Source organism: Phacochoerus africanus, chromosome 8 (assembly GCF_016906955.1).
Source record: "Phacochoerus africanus isolate WHEZ1 chromosome 8, ROS_Pafr_v1, whole genome shotgun sequence".
Taxonomy (NCBI): domain Eukaryota; kingdom Metazoa; phylum Chordata; class Mammalia; order Artiodactyla; family Suidae; genus Phacochoerus; species Phacochoerus africanus.
This window is the reverse complement of record NC_062551.1, coordinates 6,329,139-6,351,989: the sequence shown is the minus strand read 5'-3', so window position 1 is coordinate 6,351,989 and position 22,851 is coordinate 6,329,139. Positions and strand designations below refer to the sequence as shown.

At 42.3% G+C, this 22,851-nt stretch overlaps 1 protein-coding gene across 8 annotated transcripts in view; it reads right to left on the bottom strand.

Moving 5' to 3' along the window:
- SDR42E1 (short chain dehydrogenase/reductase family 42E, member 1) overlaps positions 1-22,851 on the bottom strand; it is a 38,630-nt gene that overhangs the window by 10,242 nt on the left and 5,537 nt on the right. For 2 of the 8 annotated variants that reach the window (XM_047790538.1, XM_047790545.1), the window contains exons 1-2: positions 542-579; positions 18-185 (exon numbers count right to left, since the gene is read on the bottom strand). The exons of 1 other annotated variant lie outside the window; for it this stretch is intronic. The gene's annotated coding sequence lies outside the window, so the exon portion shown is untranslated. Of the gene's footprint in view, positions 1-17; positions 186-479; positions 602-22,851 lie in introns of those variants that run through there. 5 more of the 8 variants (XM_047790536.1, XM_047790544.1, XM_047790539.1 and 2 more) reach the window with 5 other exon arrangements.

Genomic DNA, 22,851 nt, shown 5'->3' with positions numbered 1-22,851 from the left:
TATTTACATCCACTTACTTTTTATCGGTAAGTACGTTCGTTTTTAATGGGAACCTTACATGGCCACTTAAATGGAAAACCGGAATTATTTGCCATCAAGAGAACGTAGTCTTTCCCCCCAAGGTGTGATGAAAATAAAAGATCCAGCCAGATACAGATGCCTGTTGATAGCTCCGGGCTTGGGGCCTGCCATGTTAAAAAGAAAGAGAAAAACAGAAGCTAGCAGATGTTGGTGACGTTCTACAAATCCTAGCTGAGCTTGGCTCCTTGGAATCCGAGGGAACTACAAAGGGCGGAATCTAGGTCAGCATCACTCACTTCCGCGCCCTGTACCAGTGGCCACCCAGCGCAGGTACCAGCGCGGAGGGCGGCGGGGGTGTGCTCTCCGCGGTCCTCCGACGCGCGTGCGAGCCTGGGCGCCCCCGCCAGCCCGGCCAGGTCCCCGCAGAGGGGCGGCCCTCCCAACCCAGGCCCACTCACAATGGCAGCAGACAACGACGGCTGCAGGACCGTCCTGGTGAAGCAGCCCAGACGTCTCTTACCTGTCACCGCCCCCGCTCGGCGCCAGAGCCGTCGTACTGGCCTCCCGGAGCCACTTCCGGGCCTCTCTAGGAAGCTCGGAGGTCTCGGCATCTCTATGATGCGCAGGTTTCTCTTCCACCATCGCCTGTACTGGGGCATCACGGTCACTCCATGAGCCTCCCCGACGTGTCCAACCCATGTGTTTCAACTTCGGGGAAGCCCTTTCAGGGCCCGTCTACTGCGGTACCTACCTCCAATTTCTGTTTTTAGACTTCCACTTCCATCTTTATGTGCCCCAACACTATTTAACAGTGCCTGTTAAAACAGGATGGCCTCAGCTCAAGCAGTTAATGCTTGGATGATTGGATAGATGGATGGATGGATGGATGAGGCCCTCCAGACTCCTGAATATTCACGTATCTTTTAAAATCTCTATTTATCTCTTAGTTTCCACATTTATATTTACGTGTATGTTTTCCCGTATCCCCATTTCCCTATTTTTCTAGTTCCACTTCTTTGGATCACTGCACAGACAGTGATGCTAAGATTAGCCTTTGTTGCTGCAGGAAGCACAGACTTAAAAGCAATGTAGAAAGGATCGTTGGCATCCTCATTCGAAGGTCTCCAATAGGCCCATCTTTTGTCTCCTGGTCAGGAGTCTGGTTCTATGGAAAGCTGCAGGCTCTGCACACACACACACACACACACACACACACACACACACACACACACACACGAATTGATCAAGAGCTGGGGACGATTTCATTTTGGCGGGTCAAGGGATGGGGTTTTCACTTCTCATACTGTTCTGACCACATTCAGACTCAAAGAGACTCATATGAAGTAAGTTACTTACTGCTTCACTGAGGTCACAAGGAAAACCTCCAGCCCTGGGATATAAACATTCATGAAAGCTGTGTGAGGAAAGCGAAATGTGTTGGCCTCCCTCATACTTTCTTCTCTTGATTCTTGTCTATCTTGCCTATCGGTTTACAGTGATTCTAATACAGTGATTCTAATTATGTGATCCCATAATTCTTGGGAGACCGAGATATGGTTGTACTATGGAGTCTTAAGGAACAGCTTTTCTCTGGCTGCCCACAATTTGCACAAAGATTAGAAGAGGGGAAGAGGAGAGCTAGTGAGGGGGTGGAGTGACCAGAAACATACTCTTGGGACCAGCAGCCAAGGAAGATCCCTCTGAGGAAGCATTTTGGAAGACAGACTTCCTTGCCGGGCATTTCAGGATCCTCTAAGGAACATCCAAATTTACTGCATGTTGATAGCCCATAAGAAGAAGTGTGGCAAATTGAAATGTTAATATTCTTGTGCCACTGAGGACTCTTTAAAAATCTAAGCACTTAAGTTTTAAGGGAAAATTATAAACTTTATAATTACTTCCTCAGTTTCCATTGCAATTTACCGAGTTGATTTTGTAGAGGTCTAAACAAGAACGCTTAGAAATGACCCAAGAAAGAAATGGACTGCAGTATGAGTCCATGTCAATACTTTTTTAGTTTTTTTTCCCTAATAAGACATCCAGAAAGTGAATACATCTCAGAAAAATCGGTTTGCAGTAATAATTCCTTACTGATGTACAAACTCCAGGTTTTACTACACCTACCTGCTCATCAGATTCTCATCGCAATTGTATCTGTTAAGATTCTTCAGGTTTCAAGTAGTGGAAAATAGCTCTAGGGGTTCCTGCTGTGGCGCAACAGAATCAAAGGTGTCTCTGCAGCGCCACGTCGCAGGTTCTCTTTCCCAGCCTTTAACAGTGGGTTAAAGGATCCAGTGTGACCGCAGCTACTGAGTAGGCTGCTACTCTAGTAGTCATCCACTGGGTGACTCAGACAAGATCCCAGGCTCAGGAACTCCATATGCCATGGGGTGGCCAGAAAGGAGGGAAAGGAGGAAAGGAAGGAGGGAGGGAAGAAAGGGAGTTCCCATTGCGGCTCCTCGGAAATGAACTCGGCTAGTATCCATGAGGATGTGGGTTCAGTCCCTGACCTTGATCAGTGGGTTAAGGATCCCGCATTGCTCTGAGCTCTGGTGTAGGTTGCAGATGGGGCTTGGATACCGAGTTGCTGTGACTGTGGTATAGGGTGGAAGCTGCAGCTCCCATTGGACTTTTAGAATCTCAGAAAGAGTTGAACAGTTTATGTATTTATGGGAAGCAGTGCTAGCTTCTGTAATAGGTAAGCCCTGAAATCTCACTGGTTTAATGCAATGAAAGTTTACTTCCCACTCTCACCACAGGGAAGGGGAAGTGGCCCGCTGCACACATTCACAAGGGACCCTGCCTTCTTTTATTTGTTTTACCACTGGGTTCAACATGGGGCCTCTAAGGTCCCTGTAGAAAGAGAAGCAAGTGCTTGACTTTCCTCAACATCCTCGTTTAAAGTAGGTCTAAAGCAACCCGTAAATTCTCCAGGCACTTCACAGCACTTAGCGTATGTGAAATTATCTTGCACATCACTAGAGGAATGCTCTATGAAAACAGAGACCTACTGTTTAAAATTTAAAAAAAAAAAATTTATGGCCACAGTTGCAGCATTTGGAAGTTCCTGGGCCAGGGACTGGATCCAAGCCACAGTTGCAACCTACACCACAGCAATGGCAACGCCGGATCCTTTAATCCACTGCACTGGGCTGGGGATCGAACCAGCACCTCCACAGTGACTGGAGCCACTGCAGTCAGATTCTTAACCGATTGCGCCACAGCAGGAACTCCAAGACCTGGTTTATTGACTGGTGTGTCTCCAATGCTCATTATAGTATCTGGTATAGAGAGAATTTGAAAAGGACTGCTGAATGGATGAGCAAGTGACTGAATGTCCCATCTCTGATTGTCTCTGTTCAAAACCAGATTTGCAGGTGAGACTTTCTTTGGGTCCAGGTTGGATCAGAAAGCACCACTAGTATAGTCAGCTATGGCCAGGGGGCACAAGAACAGCAGTTACTAGCCACCACTAAAAACTGGGGCGGTTTCTAAAGAAGGAAAATCATTATGAGCCTGGAAGACACCTTAAACCTTGTTACTCAAACAGGTAAGAGCAGCAATGTTAACATCAATTGGGTGCTTTCTAATAACTGAATTTTATTAGAAATGCACATCTTGGGTCCCACTCCAACCATAATAAGAATCCACAAAATTCTTTTTTTATTCTTTTTTTTTTTTTTTTTTTCCTTCAGGCTGCACCTGCAGCACATGGAAGTTCCTAGGCTAAGGGTTGAATCGGAACTGCAGCTGATGGTCTACACTACAGCCATAGCAACACCAGATTCAAGCCACATCTGTGACCTACACCACAGCTCATGGCAATGCCAGATCCTTAACCCACTGATCGAGGTCAGAGGTCGAGCCCGCATCCTCTTGTACACTATGTTGGGTTCTTAACCTACTGAGCCACAACAGGAACTCCTGAAAATACACAAAATTCTTATAAAATTTTTAGCAAAATTTGGAAGGCCCCAGAGAACTCCTATGCACAGTACAGAGATACTGCCCTAAAAGGTGTTTGTCACTGCAACACTCAGACCTGGGTAAGAGATTCCTGACAGTAGTTTCATGCTACATCTGAAAGCCAAGAGAGGTTCAGTGGTTTATGGAAGGTCACAGGATTAGTAATTGTCAGAGCTGAGGTTAAAAGCCAAGGCTTCAGACTCCAAATCCCTTGCCATTCCATGCTTGTTCCACTATGCTCCTCTATCTGCTGGATAAACCTATCTTCTTCCACTAATGAAAAAAATGTAAATGGGAGAAATAAAGTGAAAAAATAGAGTTACATTTAAATGGTGGTTAATGGTTCCAAGAATTGATTTGTTTTAGAAAAGGAAACAAGCATTTATCACTTACAGTTCATTTGATACATGGTTTTTCCCCATTACGTATTAAAGAACTCTCCAAGTAACAAAACGAATGTTTATACTTCATTTATTCAGCAATTAAGCATCTTAACATTCTTTTATAAGCCTTTATAGCACTTATTCAGAATTATCAAGCATCCTATTTGGGTCAATGGTTTTTCTTTCTCCTTCTCTTATTAAACTAAGTGTTTAAATAGTGCTGATTAAAACTACATGTCATCTTGAGTATCGCAGTCAAGGGCTCTCTGCTCAGGGCTCAAGCATTTGGAGATTTCTTAGAAGGACGCAAAGGACCCTTGGAGAAAGCAAAGCTTACCTCTGCCACTTTGGTTCTTCACTGTTTTCAGACATTGAAGAATGTGGATGTCAACCATGTTAGTCAGATTTCCAGGTTGCAAATCATAGAAATCCATCCCAATATAGGAAAATCAAAAGTAGAAAATGATTGGCTCCTATAACGGGAAGCTCAGAAGCTGGATCTGGCTTCAGGGCCTCAAACATCAGAGCCCTTTCTCCCCATCTCTCAGCACCTCTTCCTACGACTGTTTGACTGATTCTCTTCCTGTGGCAACAAGATGGGGTTCATTGGCAACCAAAGCCAACAACTTCCTCATCCTTGGAGTCTTGAGAAAAACTACTTGTTTCCTGTTACTTCCAGCTAAAGTCTCAGAAAAGACTGATTGGATGGTCATGGGTCATGTGATTATCTCTTAACCAATCACTGTAGCTGGAGATGATATATATTCTGATTGACTGAGACAGGATCATCATCCACCTTAAGATGGGACATTGGTTTCCTGTAGCTGCTGTAACAAATTACCACAAACCTGGTGACTTACACCGTACACGGTATTCTCTTACGCTTCTGAAGGCTATAAATCTGAAGTTAATTTCACTGGGCTAAAGTCAAGGTGTTGGCAGTTCTGGTTCCTTCTGGAGGCTCTAGAGGAAAATTGGTTTCCTTGCCTTTTGTGTGTTATAGAGCCATATTTTTTGTATGGCTCATGGCCCCTTCTTCCATCTTCGAAGTCAGCCACATAGTGCTTCAAATCTCTTTTTGCTTCCATTGTTTTCACATGGCCTTCTCTCCTACAGTTTAATCTTCCATTACCTCTATCTTATAAAGACCCTTGCAATTACATTTAGGGTGACCCTGGAAATCTAGGGTCCTCTAACTGTCTAAAGATCCTTAATCACATCTGCAGAGTCCCTTTTGTGATGGAAGGTAATAGTCACAGGTTCCAGAGATTAGGGCTTGAATATCTATAGGGACCATTATTTAGCCTACTTCGGTTCCACCCAACCATTGGACAGGGCAAGACTCTTATAAAACACATCAGAGGTGGTTTTCTAAAGAGAAAGGTTTCTTGGCACATGATCAGAGAATGACACCAACCAACAAAATCAACATGTGCTCTGTGGAAGACTGCTAGCTGTTACCCAAAATATCTCTCTCCCTTCTTCCATAATAATGGGGTTTTGTTAGGACATGATCATCCAGAATAAAAACATTTGCCAGCCTCCCCTGAAGCTAGATATGCCCACGTGGCTTAGTTCTTGCCAACACAGAGTGAGTAGAAGTGATGTGTTGCAATGTCTGCATCACATGCTTAAAAAAGAAACTGCTGGAGTTCCTGTGCTGGCCCAGTGGAAACGAATCCTACTAGTATCCGTGAGGATGTGGGTTCCATCTCTGGCCTCGCTCAGTGGGTCAGGGATCCGGCATTGCTGTGAGCTGTGGTGAAAGTCGCAGAAGTGGCTCAGATGCTGCACTGCTGTGGCTGTGGCACAGGTCGGCAGCTGTAGCTCCGCTTGGACCCCTAGCCCGGGAACGGCATATGCCACAAGTGTGGCCCTAAAAAAGAAGAAGAAAAAGAAATCGCTTGCCCTCTCTCCTCCCTTAGTGTGGATGGAACTCAGCTTAATCTGCCAAGAATATCTTTATTAAGTGATAGCGTGTATTGGGCCCTTGCTGGGTAATAAGCATCATTCCGAGTGTGGGACAAGGCAGGAGAGGTGAGACAATCCTGGGAATGACCACCACAGTGGTTGTGTGTTTCATGCGGCCGGAGTTCTACTGCCTACTCCCTATTGTTGTGCAACAACCTGGCTGTAAAAACGCTCAACCTCATGATGACGGGTCCTCCAGGAGACATCGGCTCCAGACTGGCTTCTTTTGTTGTTATCGATTTTGTTTTGTTTCTGCAGACCTGCTGATTTTGAATTCCCTTCAGGAAAAGAACAATGGACCCCATCACCATTTCATCCTTGTGTATGACTATTCCTCTCAAGAGGGGCTGATGTTCTTCCGAAGAGGCTTTGCCAGGAATCCTGGTAGTAGATTGTGAGAGAAAACCACTGTGTCCTAGTTTGAGTTTCCCCAGAAGCAGAACGCAAGGCAACGACTCAAGCGCAGGTGGTTTATTGGTATGTGACCCATGGAAATGCCAGTAGGTATTTTTGGGGGTGATGAAATGTGGCGATGTTTGCATAACTCTGTGAACACTAAAAGCCATTGACCTCTATACTTTAAATGGTGATTTGCATATTTGAGAATTATATCTCAGTAAAACTGTCACTTTAAAAAGATGACAACCACAATCATGCCAGTGTCGTAATTTCAATGTGGTTTGAGGGAGAGAGGACGGGATGGCCTATCACACTGGACATGCCCATGGAAGTGGGTCATGGATGGCAAAAGCAATAGAGGTAATAAAAGTTTAGGAGCCATTGCCTTAGAAAAACAAACATGCTTCTCTTGCTCCCCCATCTCAATATGATGGCTTTTCCCCTGGGATGCTCCTCTCACGTCCCTTTTTCACCGGGCAAAGAGAAAAAAGTACAAACCATGAGGGAAAGTGAGGTTTGAATAATAAGTGGTTTTCAATTAGCTGCACTGAAAATTGAGAGTCGACTTGTATTAATTTTCCTGATCAAATTACTTCATTTTGTCTCTCCTCTGACTGCAAGGGTAATTTTATGCCAGGATTATTTTAGTCATTTTAATTATGCATGCATCAATATTTAGTGGGCGTTTACCTAACCCACTGCAGATCCAAATGTTTTCCTCCCTCAGAGACGACGGCAGGACAATATAATATGAAAAGGTGGTGCACAGTGCAGAGACGGGGTTCCTTTTATTTCTCCATCCTTGTTGGTGACAAACATTCAGGTGGCATTTCTTGAAAAGCAGTGTCTATACTATTGAGATGCATCTATAAAACCAAAGGTAGTGTTGTGAATACTAGAAGTTCATTGCATGATACTAAATGCAATTCTTGCACAGATGTTTCCTTAGGTCTTTAGTTATGTAAGACAAATTAAAATTTACAATTTGTTTAGATTTGCCTTTTTGCAAAGAATCTTCCCTCTCTTGCCATGCATTTGGATTACTCTGCTAGGGACAGTATCCTAACCTTTTCCTGTAGAATCCCTTTCTTCTTCAACAAACACTTCTGATTTACGCTCTTCTCTGCCTCTTCCCCCACCCCTTCTTCCTCCTCCATCCCTTCCTCTCCATTTTCTTTCTTGCCTCCTTGGTACTTTTTTTTCTTTTCCCTCTCTTCCTTCCTTCCTCCCTCCCATCCTTTCTTTTTCTTCTGCTATAACTGTAGCATATAGAAGTTCCCAGGCCAGGGATTGAACCCGTGCCCTAGCTTTGACTGCTGCCATGCCAACACTGGTTACTTAACCTGCTGAGCCACCAGGGAATCCCCATCCTCTGTACTTTCTTCCCAGCTCCTAACTGGGTAAAACCTAAGATTTGAGCCTTCAGGCTTCTTTTCTTTTATGTCTACATTCTTCACCTAAAAGACCTCTTCATTTCTCTTGGTATCAACTCTGAACCCTGAACTGATGATTCCCAAATATAAATGCACTTGGCATTGGGAAGTATTTATGGAGATGGTCCATGTATCTTAATGTGATGTCCGGAAGTGGATCCCTTATCTCCAGCAATACCTAGCCTTGGCCGTACCATTCTGAGACCTCCCTTCTTTTCCTTCATTCTCACGTCAGTTTAATTTTGTCTTGCAAGTCCCTCGGATTCATTCTCTTACCATCCCTTCTGCTTCCATTGTGTTCTCCTGATGGCTTCCTAACGAGAGGAACACCCCAGAATGTCAGCAAGTTACTCTTGGAGGTCTACAAGGTTTGGTCATCTCTTAGACAGTCGATCCTAAGCCAGGCCACAGAGCTGCCTTCCTGCTCCCTCCTTCCACTCCCGGGATCCAAAGACATCTCAATCCTGTATCACATCTCAAGTCCCATGGAACGAGATGAAGGTGAAAGAGAACCTTAGGTAAGAGAGTAGACATGAAATGAGACAATACAGGGGAAGGTGCTGGGGACAAAAGGCACAACCTGGACCCTAGGGAGTTGGGGATGTAGAAGAAGAGAGAGGGAAGACACCAGGGGAAAGGTTTCCTGCCTGTCAGTGGGGCGGCCCTGTGGAGTGACTGTAATTTTTTCATTCAGAAGCATGTTGTTTAACTAGGTGTCCTCAGAACTGGGCACATCAAAGTACTATTCATCTTGTTGGGGAAAAGTGACTCTGGCTTGGATCGTCGGTGTCGGAAAGTGAGACACATGAACACGGGGAGATCTTGACAAGGCTCTTTACTTTTGCAGAAGGACGCGGGTGCTCAAAAAGCACGCGTGAAAGAGGGAAGACCCCCCCCCTTTATCCCTAACACAGGTGGTATATCTGTCCCCTTCCATTGGTCAGGTCAGGGTGCACATTCTACTCTGTTGGCTAATTTGAAACAAATTGTTACTGGGAGAAGAAGGAAAGAGGAGGGGGGAGGAGGGTGTCTCAGATGAAGCAGGAACAAAGTGGAGTAACCCAGACTTCCTTTGACAGAAAAGACGTATGTTAATTCTCACAATTTCAATACAGATGCAATATTGCGAGTGCAACATTTTTGATAAAATACTTTAATCCTATCCCATGTCTTATATATATTTTAAAATAGCTAACTGAAGATTTACCTCATTCAATTTATGGCAAATATTCATCATATAACTGGAAAAATCATTGCCCATGGTGAAATCATTTGGGCAGATTCAAGTATTTGAATTCTTTCTGAGTTATACTCCTCAAATTATATTTAATGATCATCTGTTGGAAGAAATGTGACTTCACATTTCAGTTTGAATAAACATCACAGCAAGATCAAGACAACTGCTTCGTTTTTTGGTAGATAGATAGATTGTAGCCTCTATTGTTGTCATGAATTTGTTACTTAGGTTATTTTCATGGGAAAATTTAGAGCACAGTGAGGGGGAAGGAGGTGGGAGCAGGGTGCACTGAGCAGGAAACCTCCAAGGAGGAATTACAGAAGGTGAGGGGATGAAGTGAGTGGATAAGTGTGTTCCAGGCAGAAGGAAGAGCCAAAATGAGACTCCAAGGCAGAGCTGTGCCTGTGGGAGCAAGATGTGACAAAGGAGGTCTTTGGGATTAGAATGGAACAAAGAAGAGGCTAGAAGTCAGAGACCAAGAGCTCCTGGAGCCGGATCTTCCAGGCTTGGAGCCACTTATGGATTTTGGCTTTTACTCTGGGTGAGATGGGGAGACCTTGCCAGGTTTTCAGCAGTTGAGTGATGTGATAAGACTAAGATGATGAAAGGATTTCTCTGGTCCTGAGTTGAGAACAGACTGCAGGGAGACCAGGGTGGGATAAGAGGGACTTATTAGGAGGCTGTTGCTGTCCTCCAGGCAGCAGGTGATGGCAGCTTGGACCAGGTTAGTACCAGTGGAGTCATCAGGCAAGGGATATGTTCTGAAAGTAGAGTGAGCAAGACTCCTTGATGGATTGGTGGTGGGTTGGTTCAAAGGTTTGAGTCAAGGCTTGTATGTTGCACAATCAGATGGACAGTGTTGCCCTCCCTGAGATGGGGACGGCTGACAGTGGAGCAAGTCTGGAACATGTACATTGGGCCACTGGAGTGAACTGGGAGCTGAGAGCTCTGCACAATAGAGGAAGGAGACGTTTGCATCTGGGGAACAACAGGGGAAGGTGGAAGTGGAGGGGGTTAAGAGAGTGAGAGACTCTCAAAGAAGCCTCTCTGAGGTCGGTGATGCTGTCAGTGGTGACTGGGGAAGACACACAGTCCCTCTGTTAGTAAGTAGAGTTCCCTCCTCTCCCTCCCAAACTCCAAAGCCACTAAAGGTAGCAAGAACACCAATAAAGTTGACTTGACTGCTTTACGTTTGGTTTTGCAAAGAGAAAAGAGAAGTTGAGTTTCACAATGAGTTCAGAATTGTAGAGAGAAGCAGTGAATTACAAGAAACAGAAGGAACTATGAGAAGGTAGGTCCCTGGGATCTTGAAGATATCTTGGTAAGGCTTTTATCTCTGCAGGCTGTGGGATTAGGAATTTGAGCCAGTCTTTTTTTCTTTCTTTTTTTTTTTTTTCAGGGCTGCACCCGTGGCATATGGAAGTTCCCAGGCTAGGGGTCCAATAGGGGCTACAGCAGCTGGCCTATGCCACAGCCACAGCAACGCGGGATCCAAGCTGCATCTGTGACCTACACCACAACTCATGGTACTGCCCGATTGCTGACCCACTGAGAGAGACCAGGGATCAAACCTGCATCCTCGCGGATACTAGCTGGATTCATTTCCGCTGTGCCCTAACGGGGAACTCCACGAGCCAATCTTATCTGGATCCCAAAGCTTACAAAGTTCTAGCTGATAGCTGGTTTATAAGGACATAACATATGATCAGATTATGTATTCTACTTCGTAACCTGCTCTCCTTGCTCAGAAAATATTGCAAATGTTTTCTCAAGTCATTAAATATTCTCCAACAACATGATTTTTAATGGCTATATAGCAGTTCATCAAATAAAAGTACCATAATTTATATAACAAATCCTTTATGGTAAGCCATTTAGGATGTTTCTGCATTTCACATGTGATAAATAACACTGAAGTGAACAACTTTCTCTATAAATCACTGTGCGCATCTTTGATTATTTTCAAATGCTCTCATTTTAAATAACTGTGAACAATTCTGTGATAGCTATTTCTGCTCATTGTTTTCTTTATGAACTAAAACTTTTCCTCCAGGCAAAAAAGACGGAGAAGAGTTTGCCGAAACATCTGGCTTATGGTGTAATTTACTTTTGGTATTCAGCTGTGCTTCCGAATTTTGAAATGTCTTCTTTCTAATAGACTCATCCTAGGTTTAATCTCCCTTCTGGAGATACAGATGCCAGCATGTTGCCTTCTGCGACAGCCTGGGGGCCATGACTGAAAGAGAGAAGTCACACCAAACTGTGTTGGTTGCCTGAAGCTCCTATTTCTTTTCTTTCTTTTTTTCTTTTTTTTTCTTTTTTTTTGTCATTTGTCTTTTTAGGGCCACACCCGTGGCATATGGAGGTTCCCAGGCTAGGGGTCCAATAGGAGCTGTAGCTGCCGGCCTATGCCACAGCCACAGCAATGCCGGATTCTTAACCCTCTGAGCGAGGCCAGGGATCGAACCTGTGTCCTCATGGATGCTAGTCAGATTCGTTTCCACTGAGCCACAACGGGAACTCCCTGAAGCTCCCATTTCTTAATCTCTAAGTCCCAAGAAGGAGCGACAGATACCGACAGAATTAGATTGCAGAACTTTTTGCTGAGGCTGAAAAGATTCTTGTGACAATGGCTGCCATCGAAAATTCTGACATGGCAGACCATTTGCATAAATTATCTTTGTAACCAATATTAGGTACAAATTATTATCCCACTATTGGTGAGCAGCACATGGCTCAGAGAAGGGAGAGCAGTTCACGTAGTCAAGAAAGTAGCAGAGGTAGATTTCTCCCCAAGGTTTTTCTTACTCGGATCCACCATGCTGTATGCTGGTGGGACTCCCACATTTTTGAATTTTGAACACAGGTGAGATTTCAGATCAAAATCTGGGGAAACACATAGGTTTGCCAACTTTTTTGTTGTCGTTGTTTTGTTTTGTTTTTGTCTTTTTGTCTTTTGTTGTTGTAGTTGTTGTTGTTGTTGCTGTTGCTATTTCTTGGGCCGCTCCCGCGGCATACGGAGGCTCCCAGGCCAGGGGTCTAATCGGAGCTGTAGCCGCTGGCCTACGCCAGAGCCACAGCAACGCAGGATCCGAGCCGCGTCTGCAACCTACACCACAGCTCACGGCAACGCCGGGTCGTTAACCCACTGAGCAAGGGCAGGGACCGAACCCGCAACCTCATGGTTCCTAGTCGGATTCGTTAACCACTGCGCCACGACGGGAACTCCATGGTTTGCCAACTTTTAATTTTGCCACGTAAGGGCATCAAAACAGAAACCACCACCAAACTGTGATATCACCACCATTTCATACACGAATAGATAGTTTAATGCCCCAAAGAGAGGAAGGCCATAAGCTCCAAAGATAATCCTTGAAGTTAAAGGCATTCCATCTTGTGAAACCTCAGCACATGGTCCTTGCTGATGATCACCATCTCTCCCTGGACCAGTGAAAAGTAGGCATTTTCTCTAGACCGTATTTAATAACTGCTACCGGAAGTTCCACTGTCATCACTGCTTTGCTCTGTCATCACTGTGGTTGCTCTGGCTGGGCTGATCAACATGGAAGGGGACTCACCGCCTCCCTGATGCTGCAGGAAGGAGCTGGCAAAACATTCAGCCCAGTGAGAGCAAGGTGTTCATACCATCACCCTCCTCCACTCAGGGGAGAATTCTCACACTCTAGCCCTTTCTGAGAGTGAGGAAAGGAAGTGGAGGCAGGGGATATAGACTTTTCAAGACATTTCAGGGAGAAGAAGAAGAAGAGAGAGAGATGGGTAGATCCATGGGCAGAAATATTTGGGGGTTGATCCCTTAATGTATTCATGAGAGCTGGAGAACCCTTGTTGGTCTCCAAGTAGGTAAATCAAGATAGAACTTAGGGATCTTTCAAGCTGATTCTTTACTAATATTATTGTTCTGATACACAATGCGTGGGAGGCAAGAACAATGGTTCCATGAGTTCATTCACTCCTTTACTCACACCTGAGTTCCTCCAGGACAAGGAGGGGTCCGCATTTCTAATTACTGGCACGGAATGTACATTTAATAAATACTTGATGAACCATGAAATAGACAAAAACTAATTATTGCATCAGTCTGTTATTGTTTAATCTTAGTTGCCCATCCCACTCCACCCTCACTGATTCATTATTAGATTCATGGTCATAAGTGGCTCATAAAGGCAAAGATGGCTTGTGTATGGTCTCCACGGATAAAGAAAAGATAAAGAAAACGAACGTCAGGATGGCCTCTGACCCACTAGTAAAGTTGAGACTTCAGAAGTCAACCAGTCAAGCATTTTTTTTCCTGTAGCTGCAGTGCGCAGTGGCTTGATGTGGGATCTCAGTTCCTAGATCAGGGTTTGAATTCCAGCTGCAGAGGTGAAAGCACAGAATCCTAACCACTAGACCATCAGGGAACTCCCTGAAGTCAACCATTATTGCACGAGCACTTTGGACCTGACATTGCACTAAATGCTTAACCAGCACTGAGTTCACATGATCCCCCGAAGAATCCACTGAGGGAAATATTACTATTACCTCCAATCTACAGACTACAGAGCCCACGGAGATGCTTAGGGGGCTGAAGAGCTGTAATGGAACAGGATGGAACCCCATCAGCCCTCCACATACACAATGCAGGCACACACACGTACACGCTGAGACACCTCCCCACATACCATATACACTCTCACATATATACATACCCACACACATGTGCACATACACATAATCACACACACCCACACATATATACACATGCATGCACACACTTATGCCCAGAGACACACAATTTTACAGTCAAATATATTCACACCTACACACATATACCCCCACAGACATGCGCTTGTTTGCACACACACAGCAACAACCCAGGTTATATACCAAATGCTGATGCTCATTGTCTGTATGACCCCAGTCAAGTGTTACCCCTCTCTCTCACTCAGGTTCCTCACTGCAAGTTGAGATTAAATCAGTGACCATCTGGTCATGGGTCCAAGAGCCCTTGGGTCTGAGGCAGTGCCTTGGGGGTGCTTCAGGGGTGATGGGAAACCAGGCCTGGCAACAGTTCATACCTCACTTTGGCTTCAACCAAGACAGCTAAACTTCCCTTTGTCTTACCAGTTGCTATTCCACTTAATTATTTCATTAGCACACAAGTGTTGGAAGCAGACTGTAGAGTCCTGAGAAGGGTCAGCCTGAGAAAACGCTCCAGGGCCAGGCAGGGCCAAGGAGTTTCACTGTCCCTGATGGTGAGCCATCAACGCTCTGGTATTCCTTGTGCCGCCCCCTAGTGGCCATCTTCCACCCTGCAGCTTCCAGGGAGATGGAAGGTTATACAAAAGAGCCTTGATGTCCTAGTGGGGCACACTAGTGCATGCAGGCTGTCCCAACTCAGCTTTTCGCTGAGGACAAATGTGGTGCTGGTTCTGTTGTGTGAAGAGAAGGCTCTGAGCTCAGAGTTCACGCAGCAGCCTGAAGGAATGGCTGGGGTCCAAGGGAACTGACTGCTAGTAGGAATCAGATCTCCCTAGACCTGCTGGTGGCAGGAAAAGCTTTATGAGAAATTAAATCCCCCACATCCTCAGGGATAATGTAGAGTTCTTTATGATGCATTAGGGCTCTAGCCTTATGAGAGAGGCCAAAGAGTTAGGAATATTCAGATTATAAATTTGTGTGGTAAATTCCCTTGTGGTGCAGCAGGTTAGGATCCTAGTGGTGGCGCAGCTGCAACTGTGGCGCGGGTTCGACCCCTGGCCCAGGAACTTCACATGCCCTGGGCATGGCCAAACAAAAAATCTCTGTGTTCAGAAAAACAAAATTACCATCAGGGTGGCAGAGGAATATTTAAATCTATTATTGAGGTTATAAACCTCCCTGGCAGGAGAACTACCTTGTCATCTGCTTAAACATACATATTGAACTTAAATGGTGTGTGTGTGTGTGTGTGCTTATACTTGGCTTTTTGCTTTTTGGTGCTTGCTGTTTATTGCCCCTTGCTGTGGTCAGTGCTAAGAGTTGAGAAAGGAACGCATCCCCAAACAAGAGCAGGGATAAAAATATTGGAATTTCACATACTGTGTCCTATCCACAGAATACATAACTTGTTCCCCACATCTCTTGAGCATGAAATTCTGTTGTCTTAAGAGCAGGACTTTTTCCATTCTCAGGCCTCATATTTTGGTTCCAAGTAGCAATCCATTGTGTGCTGCCAGTAGGTGACCAAGTTTTGACTTTTGTGGGGTGATACTGAAAAAGGAGGGCAACAGAGAAAGTTTCTCATAAAGTTAAAATTACTCAGTATGAGACCACACTTTATTCTGAGACTGTCCATCTTTTCAGGGTTAAAATATCTTTTCTTATATAGACTGTCAGTAGTTGATTTCTTAATTCACTTGGCAAAAAATTGGTGACTCCATGTGTATCTTTTTCCTTTTAAAAACACTTTACTGGTCTACAAGGCATAATTTGGGAACGACTCATCTAAGCAATTTTCTTATTAAGTTGCAGTCCAGTTACTTAGTTACAGTCCCAGGAAAAATATCAGCTGGAATGACAGCAAAGGTTTTCTAGGAAAATTACACAGGAAGTATTTTTGCAGCCTAACAACTAAAAATATAATACAATCTTACTAACCTTAAAGATAGGATACCTTCCTTTTATGAAGCTGAGATCCAGCTTTGGATTTTACGTACGAACGACCTTGATGCAATGGGCATAGTCATGGATTAAATATTTTTTCTTCTAGTTTTATTGCGGTATAATTGACATAGAGCACTATATACGTTCCAGGTGAAGAGCACAATGATATGACATCATGAAATGAGTGTCATAGTAAATTCAGTGAATGAACATCCATCATCTCGTACAGATCAAAGTCAAAGAAATAGAAACAAATTTTCGTATGTAACATAGAGCTGTGTTAATTTTATTTATCACATTGTCCATTATATCCCTAGTCCTTATTTATTTCACAACTGAAAGTTTTTGTTGTTCGTCTTTTTGCCATTTTCTAGGGCTGCTCCCGAGGCATATGGAGGTTCCCAGGCTAGGGGTCTAATCGGAGCTGTAGCCATTGGCCTACGCCAGAGCCACAGCAACGTGGGATCCGAGCCTCGTCTGCAACCTCCACCACAGCTCAAGGCAACGCCGGATCCTTAACCCGCTGAGCGAGGCCAGGCATCGAACCCGCAACCCCATGGTTCCTAGTCGGATTTGTTAACCACTGAGCCACAGTGGAAACGCTCACAACTGAAAGTTTTTAACCTTTTGACTGCCTTCATCCAATTTGCCCTCCCCCCATCCACCTCTGGTAAACACAAATTTGATCTCTTTTTCTATGAGTTTCTTTGTTTCTTCGTTTTTGAAGTATAATGGACTGTAACACTACGCCAGTTCCTATTACACAACCTGGTGATCAGCATGTCTATACATTTCAAAATGATTGCCCTAAGAGGTCCAGTTACAATATGTCACCACACAGAGCTATCACATAATTATTAGCTATATTCCTCACACTGCACATTTCATACCCAATGACTCATTTATTTTGCAACTGAAAGTTTGTACCTCTTAATCTCTTTCACCTATTTCTTTCCTCCCTGCATTTCCCTCTCCTCTGGCAACCACCTGTTTGTTCTCTCTTTCTATGACCCTGTTTCTGTTTTGTTCCATTTGATCTTTTTTTTTTTTTTTTTTTTTACATTCCACATATAAGTGAAATCATGCAGTATTTGTCTGTCTCTGTCTGACCTGTTTTACTGAGCACAGTACCCTCTAGGGGCATCCCTCTTGTTGCAAATGGCAAAATATCAGTCTTCAATCTCTTTTATGACTGAGTAATATTCCATTCTCTCTTTCTCTCATGTCTTCTTTATCCATTCATCTGTTGATGGGCATTTGGGTTGATTCCATATTTTGGCTATTATAAATAATGCTGCAGTGAACACTGCTGTGCACGTATATTTACAGTTGTTATATCTTCTTCTTGGATTGATCCCTTAATCATTTGGGACGTGCTTCTTTGTCTCTTGTTGCAGTCTTTGTTTTAAAGTTATTTTGTCTGATGTAAGTATTGCTACCTCAGTTTTCTCCTCGTTTACATTCTCACAGAATATCTTTTTCTGTTCCCTCACTTTCAGTTTGTGTGTGTCTTCAGGTCTGAAGTGGGTCTCTTACAGGCAGCATATATACGGGTCTTATTTTTGTATTCATTCAGCCACTCTATGTTTTTTCACTGGAGCATTTAAATAAATTATTGATAGGTATGTAGTTATCACCGTTTTGTTAACTGTTTGAGGTGGTTTTTTTTTGGTAGTTCTTTTTTGTTGTTGTTCCTGTCTTCTTTTGTTATTTTCTTATTTGATGACTATTTTTAGTGTTATTTTTGGAAACTTTTCTTTTTTTTCTCTGTCTTATGTGTTATAGATTTTTGGTTTGTAGTTTACTAGGTATGCATGTACATATATTATTATCTTAGGTCATTTTGAGTTGCTGATCTCTTAGATTCAAATGCATTTTAATAACCCCACATTTTTACCACTCCCCCCATGTCTGTGGCTTCTGATATAATATTTTGTATCTTTTTGTTTCATTTATTGATTAATTACCCTGAGAAATTCTTCTGAGTTCTGAAAGCCCTACACTCCTAGTTTTTGTCTTTTTCAAAAAGGGAAAGAAACTGTCTTCTGAAAACCATGGATCAGAAGAGGGAATTAGATTCTTATCATGGGTCTTATAAAAAGAGCGGTTTGGGTAAAGGAATAAACATGCCTGACCAGTAAATAAATATGTCAGATTAGAATTGCTCTGCTAATTGGTGGAATGAATAAACATACCGACTTTGGATTTCAGCAAGGGATGTGGCAAGGTCACTTTTGATATCACTGTTGGCAAGATAAAGAACTGTCAGATGATTTTCAATGTCAACTTGAGAAATTGATTTCCAGTGGTACCTCTCTCATAGCTGTATTATCATTAGCTATTTACTGGTCTGTCTCCCTAATTAGAATTTGATCTCTCAGAGGGCATGAACCAAACCATTTTATTCACTGTTCTATTCTTAGAACAGCATCTGGCACATAGTAGGAACTCTATAAACATGTGATGAATGAATGAATGCCTTATTAAATGTCTTGCTTCAGCACTTAGATGAAGCTATCCAAGACACATGTAGATTTTTCCCATGACATGTAGCTAGAAGGCTAGAACAGGGGACCCAATATTAACTACATAAAGTTTAACAAGACTTCCACTTTTACATAAATAATAGATCTTACGAAGACAAGGAGAGCTGAGCCTTGCCAGAAGGTATAAAAAGGACTCAGGAACTTTGCTCCTGGTAATGGCAGACCAGGTAATTAGGATCAGCCCTCTTGCGGAGAGCTTATCAAATAGAGCCAGATAAAATAGGAAACATATCTCCTCAAAGGGATCAAAAGGTTGAAAGGAAACAACAGCCCACTAGAAATTCTACAGCCAGTTTAAAAAAAAAACCCTTCAAAAATGGTGAAATAAAGACATTTTCAGAAGGACAAATGCAGAGATTTCCTCACCAGCACCCATGCTAAAGGAAATACCAAAGAAAAATTACATCAGGAGTAAATGCAGAGCTACGGAAAGGAATGAGAAGCCACAAAAGGGTCATGACTTTATGGGCAAATTGACTGAACACTGACTGTATAAAACAAATACAGTAATGTTACCTGGGATATGACATAGCTGGATAATAAAACATTTATGACAATACTAGCATTTAAGTCAGGAAGGATGGAATGGTGTCAGACTGTTCAAAGGTCCTGCATTAGGCAGGAAAGGAGCCAAAGTATGAAGCCATGGTGGACTTTGATAAACCTCATAAGTAATTATAAAAAGAATTAAAAAGACTGTCAATGTGAGGAGGGAGAAGAATGGAAGAGACACGAACAGAAAGTAATCCATTTGAAAGAAGTCAAAAAGTAGAAGAAAAATAGTATAGACTAGATGGGATTAAAATAGTCAACAGTAAAAAGATGGCTTAAATGAAATATATCAACACTCGTGTTTAATGTAAATGAACTAAATTATTTGATTAAGAGACAACAGTTATTACACTGGCTTAATTTTTAAAAGTACCCTAATAAGTAGTAGTTTGAAGAGACATATCTGAAATATAAGAAGGCAGCAAAATGGAAACTACAGGGGTGGAAACTATCGAATGAACATGCATGGAAGAATGGAACCAACAGTAGTAGACACATTCTTTTTAAGCACATGTGAATATTTACAGAAATTGACTTATGATGAGGGCCATAGAGCAAGACTCAGGATACTTCAGAGGACGGCAGTCATATGCAATAACATAATATGGTTTGGGATTGGAGTAAAATTAATCTAGAAATGCAATAAAAAGATCACTACAATTACCCATGTGTTTGGAGGTTACAGAATACACCTCTAAATAACTCATGGAACAAATAACAAATACCAATGGAAATCGTAAAGTATTTTTCAGTGAACAGTAATGAAACGAGCACATATTGAGCATGGGAGATGCAGCTTAGATATACTTAGAAAATACTGTATAGCCTTAAAGTGTGTATAGTTTAGAAAGAAAAAGGTTTAAAAACTGTCCATCTAAAGAAGTCAGAAAAATAGAGAAGCAACTCAGTGGAGGCATCTCACAAAGAGCATATCACATGGCTAATAAACATAGGAAAAGGTGCTTGGAGTTATTAGTCATCAGAGAAATGTAAGTGAAAACTCATTTAGATCCTATTACAAACCTGTCAGAACAGCTAAAACTAGGAAGACTGATCAAGACTGATCATGACAAACTTGGAGAAGGAGGTAAAACAGTTGGAATTCTCATAATCTGCTGTGAATTGGTGCAGCCATTTTGAAGGTAGTCAGCGCTAAAGTTGAATGTATGCACAGCCTATGGATCTCACAATTCCACTCCACTGGATATATTCAAGAGCAATGGATATGCATGTGCCTCAAGAGACATTGCTAGCAGCATTATTCATGATAGCCAGTAATGTGAAAAACTCAGTTTCCCTTTGACAGAAAGGACAAGTTAATAGCAGTATATTTATGCAGTCCAATGCTCTACAGCAAAGGTTGGCAAAATATTTATGTAAAGAACAAGATAGTGTTGGAGTTCCTGTTGTAGGGCGGTGGAAATGAATCCAACTAGGAACCATGAGGTTGTAGGTTCAATCCCTGGCCTTACTCAGTGGGTTAAGGATCCAGCATTGCCGTGAGCTGTGGTGTAGGTCACAGGGGCAGCCTGTATCCTGTGTTGCTGTGGCTGTGGTGTAGGTCAGCAGCTGTAGCTCCAATTGGACCCCTAGCCTGGGAACCTCCATATACTGCAGGTGTGGCCCTAAAAAGCCAAAAAAAAAAAAAAAAAGAGCAAGATAGTGTTTTCGGCTTTGCAGGTCTCGTGATCTCTTTCTCAGCTGCTAAACTTTGCCATTGTAGCAGAAAAGCAACCACAGAAATAAGTAAATAAATGAGCTTGGCTGTATTCCAAAAAACTTCATTTACAAAAACATGTAATAGGCCAGATTTATCCTTTAGGCTACAGCTTGTCGACCCCTGGTTTCTGCAATGAAAATGAATCACTCACACAGTAAGAATGAATCCACACAGTGCTGAGTGATAAAGCTGAATATTAATTACTGTACCACTACATTTACATGCCATTTTAAAAAACAGGCACAACTAAATGATAGTGTTAAAACTGAGGAGAGTGCTTACTTTTAAGAAAGACAGAACAGTGACTGAGAGGGGCCATGAGAAAGGTTTTTGGGGGTTTCTAAAAATGTTCTTCTTGACCAAGGAGGTGTTACAGTTTATTTCTCATTTGTTGGGAGATACATATTTTATAATATATAAAATTATAAATTACCTTATCATATGTTATATAATACATAAAATTTTATATAATACTTGCCACATAATATACCACTATAAATGCTTATATATACACTATATGTGTATGTGTATACATAAATAAAATTTTGTACTCTTCATAATTTTCTCTAAATCTACTCTAAGATAAAAAGCTTATTTAAATAGATATATTTATGGAGTTCCCATCATTGGCACAGTGAAAAGGAATCCTACTAGGAACCATGAGGTTGTGGGTTCGATCCCTGGCCTCACTCAGTGGGTTAAGGATCCAGCGTTGCTGTGAGCTATGGTGTAGGTCGCAGACACGGCTCAGATCTGGAGTTGCTGTGGCTGTGGTAGCTATAGCTCTAATTGGACCCTAGCCTGGGAACCTCCATGTGCCGTGGGTGCAGCCCTAAAAGCAAAAAAAAAAAGATATATTTATAACTATAGGCACATCAACTATTATAAAAATATATTTATTATAATATATACCATCATTTGATATAATCTTTTAATAGTTACATTTATACATTACTGTATATTTCGATAAACTTTTAGATTAACAGAAAAACTATGACCATAGTATAGAGTTCTTTATCTGTGTGCCCACTTTTCCCCACTATCATCATCTTCTATTACTGTGGAGTGTTTGTCACAACTAATGAGCCAATACTGGTACATTATTATTACTGGAGTCCATACCTTTTACCTGATATTCTCGTTCTGTTTCTGTCCCAGGGTCCTATCCAAGATCCCACATCACACTTACTTGTCATGTCTCATTAGGCTCCTCTTGGCTGTGACCATTTCTTAGAAGTTGCTTATTTTCTTTTTTTTTATATATAATTTTTTTATTTTCCCACCGTACAGCAAGGGGGTCAGGTTATCCTTACATGTATACATTACAATTACATTTTTCCCCCCACCCTTTGTTCTGTTGCAACATGAGTATCTAGACAAAGTTCTCAATACTACTCAGCAGGATCTCCTTGTAAATCTATTCTAAGTTGTGAGAAGTTGCTTATTTTCTGATGATCTTGACAGTTCTGAAGAGTGCTGGTTGGGTATTTAGTAGAATGTTCTGCAATGATAACAGAGCCATTTTCATCACATGACTTATCACTGGTGATGCTGACCGTGATCACCTGGCTGAGATGGAGTCCGTCAGTTTTCTCTAGGTCAAGTTACTTTCTTTCTCAGTTTCCATTCTCTGCTCTTTGGAAGGAAGTCACTATGTGTAGCCCATATTCCTTAAGTGTGAGTTAGGTTTCACCTCCTTGAATGAGTATAGCTACATAAATTGTTTGGAAATTTTCTGCATGGGAGATTTGTCTTTCCTTGTTTATTTATTCAACCATTTATCTATATCATATGGACTCCTGGCTATTTACTTACATTTCTATTTTAAACAGTTTCTCCACATGTATTATATTTTACAACAAAAAATTTTAATGATAAGAAAACTCCCACAAAAAGTGAAATTTTACTTGATAGCAAACAGAATGGGAGTATATCATAGGACACTACTGTCAAAAGAGCAAATGGGTCTTTGGACATA